This window comes from Ornithorhynchus anatinus, chromosome 4 (genome assembly GCF_004115215.2).
Source record: "Ornithorhynchus anatinus isolate Pmale09 chromosome 4, mOrnAna1.pri.v4, whole genome shotgun sequence".
NCBI lineage: Eukaryota > Metazoa > Chordata > Mammalia > Monotremata > Ornithorhynchidae > Ornithorhynchus > Ornithorhynchus anatinus.
Window position 1 is genome coordinate 31547211 of NC_041731.1, and position 17273 is coordinate 31564483.

The window sequence follows — 17273 nt, forward strand, 5'->3', positions numbered from 1 at the left end:
GTTCCTATAATGCTTTGGGTTTTTTATAGTTGTTGTTAAACACTTACTATGAGTCAAGCCCTGTTCTATGGACCAGGGTGGTAGAAACATTTTTACCATGTTGGTCACAGTCTCTGTCCAGCATGGGGCTCACAGCCTAAATTGGAGGGAGTAAGATTTAATCCCAACTTTAGAGATGAGGTAACTGAGGGACAGAGAAGTGAAACAACTTGCCCAAGGTCACACAGCAAGCAGTTGGCGGAGCCGTAATTAGAACCCAGGTCCTCTGACTCCCAGGCCAATGCTCTTTCCACTAGGCTATGCTGCTGCCCATTCTACCATCAATTTGATCTTGCAGGTCCTGTAATGTCCCTAGAAACTTAATGTGATTTTGATTTTCCCTCTTGGGTTTTCAGTTGTTCCCTTCTCCCACTGGAAGCTTTCTAGGTTTAGGGGCTCTCGGAAACTAGGTTGGAGAGTGCTGGACTGGAGTCTTGGGAAAACGGAGACATCGAGAGGTGACATCAGAGCACTCTACAAATCTAAGGCACTGTTATTATCATTATCATTCCCGAGGTTGGACAGAGGTGAAAAAAAAATCACCCAAATCGTTATCTCAGCCGTGTTAGATGCTTGCTTTCTCCCTTGAATCTACATGAATAATCAGGACCCATAAGTAGAGAAAATATGTGAATCACCAACCAGAATCCAATAAACAAAGCAACTGTAGTTAGGTACATTATGTTTGCTCAGGGTTTCTGAGTTGTGACGTGCTGTTCCCACATTCGGAATCCTGTATACTCAACACATTCCAGCTCCCAGTCTGTTTCTGTTATCTTGACTTTTCCAGCGTTGGCTGCATAAATATTCTCACACGGAGGTGCTGGGATAGAGCTACGTTTCGGTCCTGTGCTCCCGCCCTGTCGCACTCCTATTCGCATCCACCCCAGCCAGGAGCACTATGGCACTGGAGAGGTCACAGGTCGGAAACTACTGGAGCACCCCGGAGAGGGAGCATCAGGGATTGGATTTCCCGCTGTTTGAGGGGTGGGGAGGTTTCGGGTCTTCTGATCTGGTTGAATTGATTTTCTTGAAGACCCAGTGGTCTCTCTTGGTTGGGTATTTTTTCCCACCTTTCCTGCCTGCCCCTGGTCCTCGGGTTGTGATGTCATAGCAGTAGCAGCAGTAGTGATATCATACCAGTAATAATAATAATAAAAATAACTGTAGTATTTGTTAAGCATTTACTACGTGCCAAGCACTGTACCAAGCTCTGGGGTGGATACAGGAAAATTGAGTTGGAAACAGTCACTGTCCCTCATGCGGCTCACAGGCTCAATTCCCATTTTACAGATGTGTTAGTTAACTGAGACCCAGAGAAATGAATTGACTTGCCCAAGATCACATAGCTGACAAGTGGCAGAGCCGGTAGTGGTAGAGTTGGTAGATATGATCCCTGCCCACAAGGAATTTACAATCTGTGGGGGCTGGGGACAGACAATAAAATAAATTATTCAGTGTTGCCTAGTGGATAGACCAACTATCCAACTATCCAACTCCCAACTCCATCTGGGAGTCAGAAGGACCTGGGTTTTAATCCCAGCTCCACCACTTGTCTGCTGTGTGTCCTTGGGTAAATCACTTCACTTCTCTGTGCCTCAGTTACCTCATCTATAAAATGGAGATTGAGACTGTGAGCCCCTCATGGGGCAGGGACTGTGTACAACCCAATTTTCTTGTATCTATCCCAGTGCTTAGTTCAGTGCCTGGCACATAGCAAGCACTTAACAAATGCCACAGTTGTTATTATTATTATAATTAAATGGGAAGTGGTAACGTATAAGAGTATTTGGGCTGAGTAGCCAAGTGCTTAAGTGGTACATAGCCAAATGCAGAGTCAACACAAAGAGGAGGGCAGATGGGGATGGGGAAAATGGGGGAGTGGTCGGGGAAGGTCTGCTGAAAGAGATAGAGGGTTTTGAAGGTGAGGAGAATGGTGGGCTGTTGAATATGAAGTGGTCAGGAGTTCTGGGTTTGGAAGAAGATGTGGACAAGATGTTGGTGGCAGGATAGATGAGACTGAGGTACATAGAATAGGTTGGCATTAGAGGAGTGGAGTGTGTGGGCTGGATCGTTAATAGGTGATCAGTAAGATGAAGTAGAAAGGAGAGATGTAATTGAGTGCCTTAAAGTCAGTGGTAAATAGTTTCTATTAGATGGGTAACCACTGGAGGTTTTTGAGGAATGGGGAGATATGGACTGGACAGTTTACAGTTACAGTTAATGGGAGGGAAGTCTGGAAGGAAGTCCTTGTCCCATTTGTTTGTGAGGTCCTCTGGTCAGCAGGGAAGCCAGATCTAAGTGACTGATGAAGCCAGCCTGGGTAACTGTAGCTAGGGCTGAGTTCCCTAGCCCTCACCATGAGGCTGGCGGGAGTGGGGGGTGACAGCAGTGGACAGCAGCCTCTCCCTTGCCTCTTCTTTCTTCTCTTCCTTTCCTTTCAGTTCTCCTCTTCTTCCCTATCTTCCCTTCTTTCCCTTTCCCCATCCTCTCCTCTATGGTGCACCCATCCAGTATACTTTTACCCACCCTGGACATAGGGGCTGGAAAGGTAGACGTATATTTAACTGGGAAGGCCCAAAGCAGATTCTTGCCTCTTCACTGTTGCCCGGTTTGACTGATATCCAATTCCGTTGAAATCACTGGGCAGAAAGGTTTGGTTTTGCAAGCTCTTTTTGAAATCGGGAAGGTATTGGGAATTCATTCAATAGTATTTATTGAGCGCTTACTATGTGCAGAGCACTGTACTAAGCGCTTGGGATGAACAAGTCGGCAACAGATACAGTCCCTGCCGTTTGACGGGCTTACAGTCTAATCGGGGGAGACGGACAGACAAGAACAATGGCAATAAATAGAGTCGAGGGGAAGAACATCTCGTAAAAACAATGGCAACTAAATAGAATCAAGGCGATGTACATTTCATTAACAAAATAAATAGGGTAATGAAAATATATACAGTTGAGCGGATGAGTACAGTGCTGAGGGGATGGGAAGGGAGAGGGGGAGGAGCAGAGGGAAAGGGGGAAAAGGGGGGTTAGCTGCGGAGAGGTGAAGGGGGGTGGTAGAGGGAGTAGAGGGAGAAGGGGAGCTCAGTCTGGGAAGGCCTCTTGGAGGAGGTGAGTTTTAAGTAGGGTTTTGAAGAGGGGAAGAGAATCAGTTTGGCGGAGGTGAGGAGGGAGGGAGTTCCAGGACCACGGGAGGATGTGGCCCAGGGGTTGACGGCGGGATAGGCGTCGGGATAGGGATAGGGAATGTCCCTGTCTACCTGGGACCGCAATTAGAATAAGAGCTGACTGCGATGAAAAAAGAGATATGAACTTTGACCTTCAGGAGAACCTAGCTTTAGATGCATAGTGCCTTCATCAATCAATCAAAGATATTTTTTGAGAAATTACTTTGTGTAGAACACTGTATTAAATGCTTGGGAAAGTGCATCAAGAGGAGGTTCCCTCTCTAGCAAAAGTAATGGGGAGATGAGGAAGAACATGGGCCTGGGAGTCAGGTAAACTGAGTCTCCTTCCAACTCTGTCATAAGCCTGCTGCATGACATCAGGCAAGTCACAACTTCTGTGTCCTGTCCTGCCTCTGTAAAATGAGAATAATGATCCATTCTTCAGAGAGTGGTTTGCAAAAGAAAAAGCTCAAATCAAATTCAGAGCATTCTTAATCTTTTAAATGTTGATGTGGTGGAGGGTAAAACACTTGATTGAGAGGGCAGAGACAGACTCTGCTTCCACCCAGGACCTGACAGAGTGGGGTAGGTCATAATAGACACATGAGTTGGGTGAGACACAGTCCTGTCCAGAAACAGGGATGAACCAGATTCCTCCAGTCCTAAGTTTCTGGGAGTTTCATCATTTCTCGAGAAGGGTAGAGAGGTAGCTCACAGGCTTCTAACTTAGGAGGAAGGAAATAGGTTCATGGTTCCATCTTTATAAGAGAGTGAGAAGTTTCCTAGAAGATGTGGAAGGGAGAGAAGGGGAAGTGAGAGATAGGCAGGCTGGTGGGGCGCTTCTTTCTGATCTAGTTCAGGCTTTGATTGAGGAGGAGGCAAAGGAAGAAATGGAGGAAGAGGAGAGTTGATGGATGAAGCTGGAGTGACCATTTTTGGCCCAAATCCTAGGAGACAAAGTGCTTGCTAAGTGCTTGAGAGAGTGCAATATAACAACATAACAGACACATTCCTTGGCCAGTTGCAGAAGTAGAAGGCCTTATTTATGAGGTCGACCCAATGGGTTAGGCCGCCACCCTTTCAAAGAGCTCCCAGATGTCTGGGCCCTGGGTCCCAAACTCAGACCCATCCCCTTGGAGTCCCAGGTGGGTCACCCATCTCCATGTCTGCCCCACTTTTCAGACTGCTCATATCAGAGCCAGCCTGAGGCCCAGTCCAGGGAGGCCAGGCCGTGACATCCCACCACCAGGCAGAAGCCCACAGCAGACCTTGCTGAAGGAGAGAGACTCAGGCCCCTCACTGAAGGTCTGGGCTCAGTTTGAGCCACTCCAGCTTCAGCTCCCGGGTGGCGCTGGGACAGAGTGGAGTCAGGGCAGGTGGGGGTTGGAGGAAAAGGAGTGAAGTTTTCCGGAAATCACTACCGCTGCAAAGTCGGTTCTTGGGGGCGGACATTACTGCCTGGCACGAGCAGCCCCTGACCCATCCCGACATCCATCTTCCCTCTGTCTGCTGCCCCAACTTTGAGCTGTTCCTGGCCACTCACCAGCCATCCCTCCAGCCCCTCCCCCTCCTGCCACCACCGATAGCAGCCTCAACCCGCGATGCATAGAGAGCGGCTCCAGGCTGGGTCTGGGGGCTGCCGTGATTTTCCATTCTCTTTTTGACACCAGCTGAGCAGGCCGGCATGCTCTGGGCATGGGAGGCAGAGATGCCATTCTGACCCGGGATGGATGAGGGAAGGGGGAAGAGGGTTGTCCCATGTGCGGCAGTGGACGATGCGATGATCCTACTGAACACCATTCTTGCACGCACACACGCTCTGTCTCTCTGTTTCTGTCTCTCCCTGTCTCTCTCTCGCTGTATCTCTAACATTTCACCCTTGCCTGGCAGCCCCTTGAACTTGGCTGCACTAGAGAATAAAACCCCAGAATAGCTGTTCCAGGGTGGTGAGGTAGTGGCAGCTCGCCCTCTGACCCCTGACCCACCCCAAAAGCCTTCTTGCCACCTGAATGGGGTTCTGGTCAAAAGCATTTTTTTGACTTTTAGTAGCATTCCGTGGTCAGATTAATGGATGTTTAACCTGTGGGCTCTTTTCCCACCCCTCCCCAGTCACCCCTCCCTCTTAGAAAGGACTGGGAAAAGGGGCACAGTTTTCCCCCAGAGATGGAAAAGATTGCCTGCTCATAACCCCGCTCCCCTTGCTGGGGCTGCCCAGTTCCCCATGGTTCTGGAGGTGGAGGAGAAGGAGGAGATGGACACTGCCCTGAAAGCTGCATAACTTTGGGAGCCTGTGGTGCTCCAGACTTTCCCCTGGTGATGTTGGAGCAGGAAAGACTCCCCTCACTCACTCCCAACCCCACCCCAAACCTGGCATGAGTTCTTGTAGGGCTGGGGAAGCAGGGGAGGAACTGAGCTGCTGAGGCAATACAGAAGTTGAAGTGAGTTGAGTGTGTGTGTGTGTGCATGTGTGCTTGCATTTACTGGAGCAAATTATCCACTGTCATAATAATAATGATTATGGTAGTGGTAAAGTGCTTACTATATGTGCCAAGCACTGTTCTAAGCACTGAGGTAATTACAAGTTAATCAGTTTGGACGCAGTCACTGTCCCACATGAAGCTCACAGTCTAAGTAGGAGGGTGTAGGATTGAATGCCCATTTTACAGATGAGATACCTGAGGCACAGAGAAGTTAAGTGACTTACCCAAGGTCACCCAGCAGTTACATGGCAGAGCTAAAATTAGAACTCAGGTCTTCTGACTCCCATGCTTTTTCCACTAGACCATGCTGCTTCTCTAATATCAGTGTTCTCTGTAAATGTAACCTCGTTATAGGCAGGGAAAGTGTCTTGTTCTCTTGCATCGTTCTCTCCCCAAAGCTTAGAACAGTGTTATGCACTTAGTAAGCACTTGATAAATACTATTGATTGATTGCATATTGATGGGAATCGTCTGTGGGTTACAGCAGAGCGGATTGGTTTACATTATGACCTGACCCTGAAAGTTTTCAGGATGGATGCAAGTTTGGTTAACTGTACCAGGGAAGGAGAGGACTCATGAATTAATTAATTATGGTAATTGTTAAGCACTTATTATGTGACAAGCACTGTTCTTATGGGTTAGTGTCAGCGCCCAGCCCCAAACAACGGGGCCCTATGGGTTCTGCTCCCTAGCTAGTCTGATCTCTCCATGACCTTAGGCAAGATACTTATTCCTCTGGCCCCTAGAATCCCCACTCGTGCCCAGGGAGCCAAGATTGGGTCTTTAGAGAGGCACTGGACCACAGAGGTGATACCCTAGAAGAACTAGAGGCAGGTTTTGGGGGGGGTTTTTTGGTCACACGTTCTTTGGATTGTTTGTGTGCTGACTAATTCTGCAAGCTAATGGCCCCCTGCCTCGACCTGCAGAGCCCCAGGTGTGACACGTAACCTGGGCAGGAATCTCGAGACTGTCGGGTGTGAAGACCAAGGTTGATCTGTGATTCTGTCTCTGCCGTCCACCCGAGCAGCTGAAAGACCCCACTTAAAGCCGTATCTGGCATGGGGAGCCTTTAGTTAAACAGCATCTAGGCCGCACGTCACCATCCAAGCCTGTGAAAATAAATTTCATTTTTCATAGAAAAACAGCTGCAGAGCCCAGCACATCCGTAGTATCATTTCCTAACATTATTTAATCTTTTCTAATGTGATTTCATATGTCCAGAGCATAAAGCCAGCAGGCAACAGTTACAGCTCAGGTGAACATGGTCCAGGACTCTGAGCGTTCGGGTTTGAAGAGATGTGGAAAGGGAAAGCAGTGGCTCTGGAACAAAGGAAGGTGTCAAGCATCTACCCAGAAACTTACTCTCCAACCATGGAGTTGCTATAGATTTCCACAAAGACCCCTTTCCTTTGGGCCCTTAGGATACCTGGACTTCATGTTACATTGGTTAAATTACTGAGTGGGCACATTGTCTGTGTCTCTGTGAAAATTAGCACTTCTTTTGCTCCAGTTTGCATGAATCAAGTCCCTACTTTGAGTCCCAAGCCAACATTGGCAGGCCTCACTCTGTACATCCCTGATAAATGTGTTTTGGGCCTGATCTCAGAAGGGCTGGACTTGGAGGCTGTCTGAGAAGGGCTGGACTTGGAGGCTTAGCACACAGGGGCCAATCACCAACTCGGAGTCCTTCCTCTGGTTGGGGACTAGGGCCATTTCTGATCGTCTGCCAATCGTATGTATTGCCAGTCGTATTCATTGAGTGCTTACTGTGTGCAGGACACTGTACTACACACTTGGGAGAGTACAGTACAACAATATAACAGACACATTCCCTGTCCACAGTGACAGGCAAGAAGGATGTGGGGTTTGTCTTAGGAACAGAAGTGCTTAACCCTCCCCCTCACTCGGAACCTGGAACATCTTCCTGACAGGAGTCCCACACTAGATTTTTGCCTCCTTGTCGGCTCTGGGCAACCACCCTCTTGGGGACTTCCTCTAACCAGCCCCCACCAATGCCGCTGACTGTGTGTCAGCCTTTTCCAAACCTCGGCCTTGTGCCCCTTCCATCTGGATGGTCTCTGGAGGGCCTTGGGAAGCTCCCAGAGTCCAGGCAGACTGGCAGTAGGGTGGAGGGAGCAGCATTGAGGGGCTGGTGCCTCCTGGCCACAGGTCTCATTAGGTAGCTTCACAGGCTAATCAGAAGGCACCCAACCCCTTGCAAAAAACCCAGGGTATGCAGACTCAATGTACTGCTTTTCCATCTCTCTGTGACAAATTGCAGAAAAAGTGCCAGTGGCAAATCCTTCTAGCACTGCCTGGCTGACCACACTGATTACTTAGGCCATTAAGAAGCTTGTGGACTTTGTAAAATGCTTTCAAACTGATGCTAGGTTCCCCCAGGCAGACTCAGCCATAATCACACTCATTCCCTACATCCCGTCTCCCCGTGATAAGAGGCTGGAGACGTTGCTTGTTTTCGTGCTTTAAAAAAAATCCCGAGTTGTGATTTTCACCAGGGAATCCAGGTGGAGGTTGAAAACTTGGCTCTGGCTTCTGTCTAGACTACGTGAGAGCCAATATGTTTTGCTGCTGAGCTTGGAGAATGAGGACAGAAAAGATACCCACATCTGGATACTGATCCCTCTTTATCCTAGTCAAGAGCCCTCAGTTCAAAATTGGAATGGTCCATTGGGTTCGTCTCTCATGTTGTCTGCATTTTATTTTCCATCCCTGATCTTTGGGGCTGAAAAGGCTTTGGGTCTTGGCAAATGAGAGACTTAAGAGACGTGGCAATGTAGATTGGTGAACTTACCAAGAAGGAACTGGAGTTTAAAGGCCTTCTCCTAAAGTGACTTCTGATCTTGAGATCCAACAGATCGATCCAGTTGTTATTACTTTCTGTTATCATCACTAAGGTTTGATGGCAAACCCTAGAATGAGCATCCCCTCAGGGGATGTCTCTTACCCTGAGTTAGAAGTGATTGAGGACCCTGAGAGGTCACCAGCACTGAGACTTCTCGGTATCCTTGACAAATGTCGAGGTGCCCTGCAACAGTCCAATTCGGGCTGAGATGGGTCATTCTGGGAGGGAGCGGGAGAAGATGGAGGAGTGCAAAGAAACCTGATGATGGCCTTCTAGTCATCAGTAGTATTTATTGAGTACTTACTGTTGGCAGAACACTGGACTAAGTGCTTAGCACTGTATTAATGTAGAAAGTGTCCCCCAGAGGATGCTGTCATTGAGGACAGAAGAAATGTAGTGTGAAGGACACAAGTTAGACTAACGCAGTGGCTTAGACTAAGGCAGTGGCTCATGTTGGTGAATGGTGATGAACGTTTGAAGGGGTTTTCAGGGAAGGTTGAGAAATTGCTTACATGGAGGTTTCTAATCATGGCTTACTTCGACAGCCTTTCTCCCAGGATCTTTTGATGTCTGAGTCACTGAAGAGGTTTTGGCTTGGCTTCAGAGAAGCAGCATGGCTTAGTGGATAGAACACAGGCCTGGGAGTCAGAAGGATCTGAGTTCTAATCCCAGCTCCTCCACTTGTCTGGTGTGTGACCTTGGGCAAATCACTTCACTTCCCTGGACCTCAGTTACCTCATCTGTAAAATGGGGATAAAGACTGGGAACCCCCTGTAGGTCATGGACTGTGTCCAACCTGATTAGCTGGTATCTACCCCAGTACTTAGTGGAGTGCCTGGCATAAAGTAAGTGCTTAACAAATGCCATAACACCAACAAAAAAAAGCTTTGCTCTGTACCTGGCACCCGAGCCTCTCAGAAGCAACTGTGGATTCCAGCACTACAGGAAAATATGTCCTGAGTGGGTCAGCAACAGTGAGCTTCACCCTCATCATAGCTCACCTGCCAACTAGCTGATCTTGACTGCCTTGAAGCTCCACTGGCTCAGTTTCTCTTTGGCTCTTGGCACTCCTCAGCCCCAGGTTAGTGCAGAAGCCACATCCCTGAGGCCAGGGTAGGGTCAGGGAGTGGCTGAATTAGCCTGATTGGAAAGGAGCCAAAACTCTACAGCTAGGAGAGCAAAGGGCCCCCAGTTCATTCCCAGGTTTTGGCAAGCCTGCCTGGACTGCATTATCTTCTTCCCCACGTGGAGTCCCAAGCAACCAGACAGGGGGACACTCCCAGTTAGAAATATATAAATGAAGCACATCACACACTGCATCAAGCAAGCCTGAAGTCCAGTCTCTCTGGCACAGGAGAGCCCAAGACCCAGACTCTAAGTGAGCCAGAGACCTGGAGCGAGAAAATTTGAAATGGGTAAGGTAGGACTCCCCATTCCCACTCTCTCTCCCACCTCCTAGTGATGTCACACAGAAAGAGTGTGGCCTAGTGGAAAGAGCATCGGTCTGGGAGTCAGAGGACATGGGTTCTAATCCTGGTTCTGCCACTTGTCTGCTCTGAAAGGTTGGGAAGTCACTTCACTTCTCTATGGTTCAGTCTCCTCATCTCTAAAAAGAGGATTCAAAACCAGTCCTCCCTTCCACACTGTGAGCCCTATATGGGGCAGGGACTGTGTCCAACCTGATTATCTTTTATCTCTCACAGAAAGACTTTGGCATAAAGTGGGCACTTAATAAGGACCATAGAAAAGAAAAAACTCACCAATCCCCGGAAAAGCTCCAGGAAGCTCCATCCAAGAGCAGCCAATGACGGTATCCAAACCCCACAAAATGGGCCCCACATGACACCGCACATGCTGTGCCAACAGGCAGCGTGTCCTGATAATGTCATAAGACCAGTATTTTTATGGATGCCTGCCCTACTGAGCCACAAAGCCAGAGGGTTTCCCCGGGGGACCATGACTCCCCACATTGGTCCAGAACCATTGCGTTTCCTTCCCGGGTCTGTGCAAACTCAGACGCTGCACTTGAGTTGCAGAAGCCAGAGGCAGGGACCTCATCCAGAGGATGCTGGACACTGAAAGTAAATATACTGGACATGCCATGTTGGTGCCAGAGGATAGACTGGCTGAAGATCAGGCAGCCTATTGTAAAATCTGATAGATGACCTCCCAAAAGGAGGCTGGCATTATGGGGATTTGCCCAGCCTGCTGAGCAGAAGTCATCTTACCCGGTGAAGATGGGATATGAAATGAAACTGGGCCAGGATTGTGTTTGACAATTGGGGAGCAGGAGGTCAGAGCACCAAGAGAATTGGAGGTGCTCTGGAGGTATTGGAGGTGCAGGGACCTAATGGATGAACAAGAGGAAACTGAAGTGCATCAGAAGTAGTTCAAGGGCAAGGCTGAAGTAGATGCAGGGAACAAGCTGGGAAACTGCCTTCCTCTGAGCGCCCACCAGGTCCTGATCCACATGCATCACTGTCTATATAGAGAGGCTGATCATTTGGGGACTGATACACCAGAACAATGTGACTGGGTTCAGAGCTTGCTTGCCTTGTGGCACATCCATAACTAGTCCCTGATGAGATTCCAGAAGCCAACCTTGGGAAAACCCATCCTCGTTGAGATAATCAGAAGCCGAACTTGGAAACACCAATTGCTAATGAGGGTCCAAAAACCAAGCCGGAAAAGACCAGTCCTTGATGAGATTGTCAGAGGCCAATCTTGGGAACACCAATCACTAATGACAGTCCAGAGATCATGCCTGAAGAGACCAATCCCTGATGAGATTCCCTAAACCAAGCCTGGAGAGACCAACTCGAGATGAGCTTGCAGAAGTCAAGCCTGGAAAGACCAATCACTAATGAGATTCCAGAAGTCATGCCTGCAAATATCAGTTACTGAAGGGCTCTCAGCAGGACCAGTGGGACCATAGGAGAACTGCAGTGTTGACTAGAGGTCATCTGGACAGAGTTAGTTGGGGTTCAGCTTTCCAGGTAGAAGTAATCTCTTTTAAGTTGCCCTTCTCCCCTTACCAAAGCCTAACCCCCTCTGCCTCCCCAGTGCAGGAGCAAGAAGGGATCTGGGGCTGGCATCAAGGACCTGCTTCTGGCAACGGAGGAAGGTGTGAGAGGTGTGAAGGGAGCAAGCGGGGGTACCAAGGATGAAAGGCTCCTTGGTTTCTGCCTTCAGCTCTTGACACCACCCCCCTCCCTCCAGACCACCCCCGACCTCACCACTCACTGTGTAGATTTGCTCCACGGGCTTCCGCCTGCTTTGGGGAGGTGCCCTGGGCACTGCCTCACCTGGCCACAGCCAGTTGGCCCACGTCTCCCTGCTCAGACAGGGCTGGGTGACTCCAAATGGCCTACGTTGGGCCAACAGGAAAATAAAATCTTATTTTTGGACTGAGATCTGATTGGCGAGAAACCTGCTAGAAGTCTCCAACAGAGCAGCTGCCAGCCTCCCTCCTCTATTCCTGCAGGGAGGAGATTTAAACAGAGTCAGATGTTTTCACACACACACACACACACACACACACAAACACACACACATGCCCACGTGTACATATAACAATATACACAATTATACATACACGCATGTAGAAACGGGCACACTGGCCCTCAGATATACACATTTATACTACCCCCTCCACCACCCCCCCACAGGCAAATACAGATTGGGTTTTCAATGTCTTTTGTCATTCGGCTTTCTCCCCATCACTGTCAGGGACTCAGGAGCAGAGAAAGCTGCAGGCTTTTTTCTGGAATCTGCTCTGTTTGTTTGTTTTATGACATTTGTTAAGCACTTACTTTGTGCCACACACTGCACTAAGTGCTGAGTTAGATATAAATTTATCCAATTGGGCACAGTCCCTGTCCCATATGGAGTTCACAGTCCAAGTTGGAAGGAGGACAATTTAATCCTCATTTTACAGATGAGGTAACTGAGGCCTTTTTGGGGAAAGCCTTCCTGTCCATTCCTAAGGAGAAGAGAGCAAGAAGCAGAGGGCTATCTCCCCAAACTGACAAGACTGGGGGGTGATCCCAAAAGAACCATCCCCCTGCCATCCCCACTTCACCCACAGAATCTCTCTTCACTTTATACTTCTGCTTTCTGGGCCTTGAAACTCCACTGCCTTGCTCTTTGCATTCAAGAGACATTTTCCATCCCTTTTTTGGCAGATGGTAAGAAATTCATTCTCTGTTGTCTTTGCCTACTGCGGGCTCAGGGGGCGAAGGTTGGATCCTGCCTGAGTCCAGGTGACCACCGAACAACCCTCTGACTTCCCTTCAGCCCCATTTGCTACCCAAGGGTCCTCCAAAGACAGGGGGCCAGCATTCAGCTCCCCCTGGGACACCAATGGTTCCATTTCAGTTCTCCAAAGTCCCTCAGGGGTCCCAAATCTTAGCCAAACAGATCCCCTTCTCCTCAACTCCCCCTCATCCTCAGTCAACAGCTCTATGCCTCCTCCCTCCTCTCACTAACTGCCAACTGCTTTGCAAATGCTTCTCTGCCCTCTGGAGACTCTATGAAGCAGATTGGATTTGAATTCAGCTTGCTTACTTTTCACTGCTTCACTTCCCCTCTCTGTGCCAATCGCTTGGGGCGATTTGAATTTCCTGCAGACCTCCCTGACCCCACCCCTCCTCCCTCTCCTGCCCGGCCCTGTTCTCCTTGATCACTTCTTTGGCCATTTCCAGTCAAGGAGAAGCCACGGTCGGGACCTTTGAGGCCTGTAACTTTTATTACAACAAGCCAAATACAAGTAAGGAGAGACAAAGGCCACAGCCCTCACCGAGGTCAATCAGTCAATAAATCTATGGTATATATTGAGTGCTTACTAGGAGTAGGGCACTGTATTAAGGGCATGGGAGAGTACAATACGACAATTAGCAGACATGTTCCCTGGTCACAATAAGTTTACAATCTGGGGGGGAACAGACATTAATATGAATAAGTAAATAAATTATCATGTATATTTTTAAGATATATAACTTAAAGATCAGTAAAATGGGTAAGAAACCTAAATTTGAGCCCTGCAAAGGTTAGGATTCAGAGCAGAGATAGCACAGGAAGCTCAGCTGGGGAAGTTTCTTGTGATATAAATTCTCCTTCCTGCCTTGCCTTCACCAAGGGACAGAGCACCCAAGATACAGAGATGATCAGGGAAGGTCCCTTGGAGGTGAGTTTTCAGAAAGTCCTCGAAGTTGGGGAGATGCAAAGGGGGAGGAAGTTCCATTCATTCAATTCAATAGTATTTAGTGAGCGCTTACTATGTGCAGAGCACTGTACTAAGCACTTGGAATGAACAAGTCGGCAACAGATAGAGACAGTCCCTGCCGTTTGACGGGCTTACAGTCTAATTGGGGGAGACAGACAGACAAGAAGGTAGAAGGGAGGCCCATGAGCAAGAGGTTAGCAGCAAGAGAGGCAAGAACAAGGCACAGTGAGTAGCTTGGCTTCAGAGGAGCCAAGTGTGTGGTTAGGGTTGTAGTGGGAGAGGAGTGAAGATAAGAAATGGGGAAAGAGCTGATTGAGGTCCTTAGAAGTAATGATCATCTTTGTTTGATGCAGAGAGGAATGGGCGACCATTGGAGGATTTTGAGGAGTGGGAAGATGTGCATAAAATGATGTTTTAGAAAAATGATCTAGGTAGCAGAGTGAAGCATGGATTGGAGAGGAGGCGTTGGAAGGTCAGTGAGAAAACTCATTCGGAGGCCAAGTGGGGATATGACAAGTGCTTGGACCAGTATGATAGTTTGTATAGAGAGGAAGGGGAATCCACCATAAAGTCATGTGGAGAAGAATAGACAGGATTTGATGACAGACTAAATATGGTTATTGAAAGAGAGAAAGGTGTCAGGGATAATATCAAGGACATGGACTTGAGAGACGGGGTCCTTCAGAGATTCTGAGATCATAGCACCTCCTGGGTTCTGGGAGTCACTGGGAGTCACTGTGTGTGTGTGTGTGTGTGTGTGTGTGTGTGTGTGTGTGTGTGTGTTTTATATCCAGAAGCTAAGCCAACAAGAGTGATCCCTCTTTATCCCATCAAGAGAATTAATGTCATGTTTTCCTGTTCAACTGATTTTGCAAACAGGTTCTCTTTTCTCTTTCTCACTCTCTCTCTCTCTCTTTCTTTTCCCGGCAGTTCTGAATGGCAGTTTTTATTGTTTCTACTGGTAGGAAAATCTATTTTCCTCCTTCTCTTTTTCCCAACTTTCCATTTTTCCGATTAGTCTGGGAATGGCTTCCTCTAGCCACCACTCCTTGCAGTCTGTTGACTGTGCCAACTGGAAGCTGTTGTGCCCAGAGGCAATGGTTGAGTCCAACTGCCTGGGTGCCCCCATACCCCTCCTGGCAGAGACTGTTTGTGCTAAGCCCAGTAGAAGTCAATTCAAGAGGGGAACAACCAAGCTAAGACACTGTGGTGAAAGCAGAGTCTTAGAGCCAGGGACCCCAGCTCCGCTCAGGCCGTGTCCTGGAGGAAGATGTTTCAGGATGGGAGCTTCCCATCCTTGCATAGACTGTTAGGCTACAGGAATCCGGGCAGCTGGTCTGCCAACTGGGGAGAAAGCTGGAGTTGTAGGATAATCAATCCATTGAACAGTTGATCAATAAATGGTATTTATGGAATGTTTCCTGTATGGGGAGCACTGTCTGTTTAAAGGTGAGTGAAAAAATCCAGCCCCTTTACCTGACAGTGTGCACTGTGGGACTTCCCCTTGATGGGTAGAGAGACCCTAGGGGTTGGGGACAGGATCTGAGAATTCTTCTCACCCCTTTCCTGGCAGGGTCCTTGGGACCCCCTGACCCTTGCAGTGTCCACAAAGGTGTGGGCTGGGTTGTGACACCCTCTGGAGCCTCTCCTACGTGGGATATGTAGGCTCATTTCCCTGGAGTTTATTTGTTTTGTTTTAGAGTACTTGTTAAGTGCTTACTATGTGCCAGGCACTATACTAAATGCTGGGGTAGATACAAGATCACCAGGTTGGACACAGTCCCTGTCCCAGATGGGGTGCAAAGTCTAAATCGGGGGAAGATAATTCAATCCCCTTTTTATGAGAAACTGAAGCACATAGAAATGACGTGACTTGCCCAAGGTCACACAGCAGACAAGTGGCGGAGCTGGGATTAGAACCCAGGTCCTCTGGCTCCCAGACCCTGGCCCTTTTCAGTAGGCCATCTGCTTTTCACTAGGCTGTGCTACATCTGGGCTGGTCTGGTCCAATTCCCTGTGGACACGCGGTGTCCCACGGGTCAGTCCCAGGCAGGCGTGATGTGTGGCCGCAATTAAAGAGCAGAAAAGGCCTGGGATGCAGCAGCAGAAGCGGCAGGAGGAGGAGAGAGCGCCTGGCCTGAGCTGCTCCCCCATGCTGTTTTGGCTCCCACACCACCAACACAGGCCCATTTTTAATTCTTTTAGCAGCTGCCAGCCTTGTGTCAGATCAGTAAGCCTACCAGCATGCCGAGCCCAACTTTCGCTCTCCTCCAAGTCTCCCCGCTCTGCCACCTTGGCTGAGGCACCCAGTCTCCCGGGCACTTCCACACGGGCCAAGATTGGCACCAGTCAAGGCCCATTTAAGGGTAGGACTGGCACCCAGCTAAGGATGAAGGGTCTTGATTTTGATTGGGGCTGTCGGTTCCAGCCTCTGAGGGATGAGACGGGGGTGGGAGAGGGGAGTTGTAGGATGTGAGGTTGGAGGAGAAAGAAACTGAGCTGAGACCTGTTTTAACCTAGGAAACAGGCATAGGAGCAAGAAGCCAAAAGAGACTCTTCTCTGCAGATCTGGCTGCCTCTAGGGCATGTAGATCCTTGTGTAAGAGGAAACAGGGTGGAAATTCAACCCCCCTCACAAATCATAGGTTCCAACGTGTGGATTGAATCTGATGAGACTGCATTGAGCCAAGCTGTGCCCAGAAAAGAGGCATATTGCCATCAGCATCTTCCTCCTTGTCCCCACTCCTCCCTTTCCTCTTACTCCTTCTTCTTCTCCCCCTCCTTTTCCTCTTACTCCTCCTCCTCCTCCACCTTCTTCTCTCTCTCTCCCTCCTCCTCCAGGAGGAGATTATCCAGTATGTGATTGACAGAAACATACTGAGCCCCATTCCTGAACCTAGCCCTATGATCAGGGCCAAGCAGAACTGGCCAATCACCCAGAGTGGAAGAGAGGGTCAGTCCGAGCTGGTTTGGGCTAAAATTAGTTCAGAAAAGCGAAAACCTCGTCTAGCCAAGCAAAATTAGGTGAGATTCTCCTGGGTTGGGCTGTGTGATTTAAACTTTTTTCTTTGATTATCCAGACTGGTCTCAGTTTGGCTGGTCTGTCAGTCAGTCTGGCTAGCCAGCCACCCCCTGTAATGACCTCTCCCTGGAGCTTGGCCCTTTGTTTCTCTTTAATAGGGAGGTGGTACAGGACAGGGGTCTGGAAAGAGAGAGGAGGGTTTTACTCTGGGGCCCAGCTCATCAGGGTGGGCTTCTTGAAAGGGGAGGGCTTCAGAGCTGAGTTTGGAGGGGAATCTTGGCTGGGCTGGAGTTGCTGGGGGGGAGTCAGGGGGGAGCGAGTCAAATCTCTCCTAGTTCTTTCTGGCTATGCTGAGCTCACTGAGCTCTACACTATAGCTTGGTTCTTTTTGGGTATTTATTTAAATTTTATACCCCTGTAATAATGTTGGTATTTGTTAAGCGCTTACTAGGTGCAGAGCACTGTTCTAAGCG

The 17273-nt window shown here is 48.9% G+C and overlaps 1 protein-coding gene across 1 annotated transcript in view; it reads left to right on the plus strand.

Annotated features, from left to right (window-relative positions):
* Positions 1–17273, plus strand: part of COL27A1 (collagen type XXVII alpha 1 chain) — a 241942-nt gene that overhangs the window by 103829 nt on the left and 120840 nt on the right. The window lies entirely within an intron of this gene.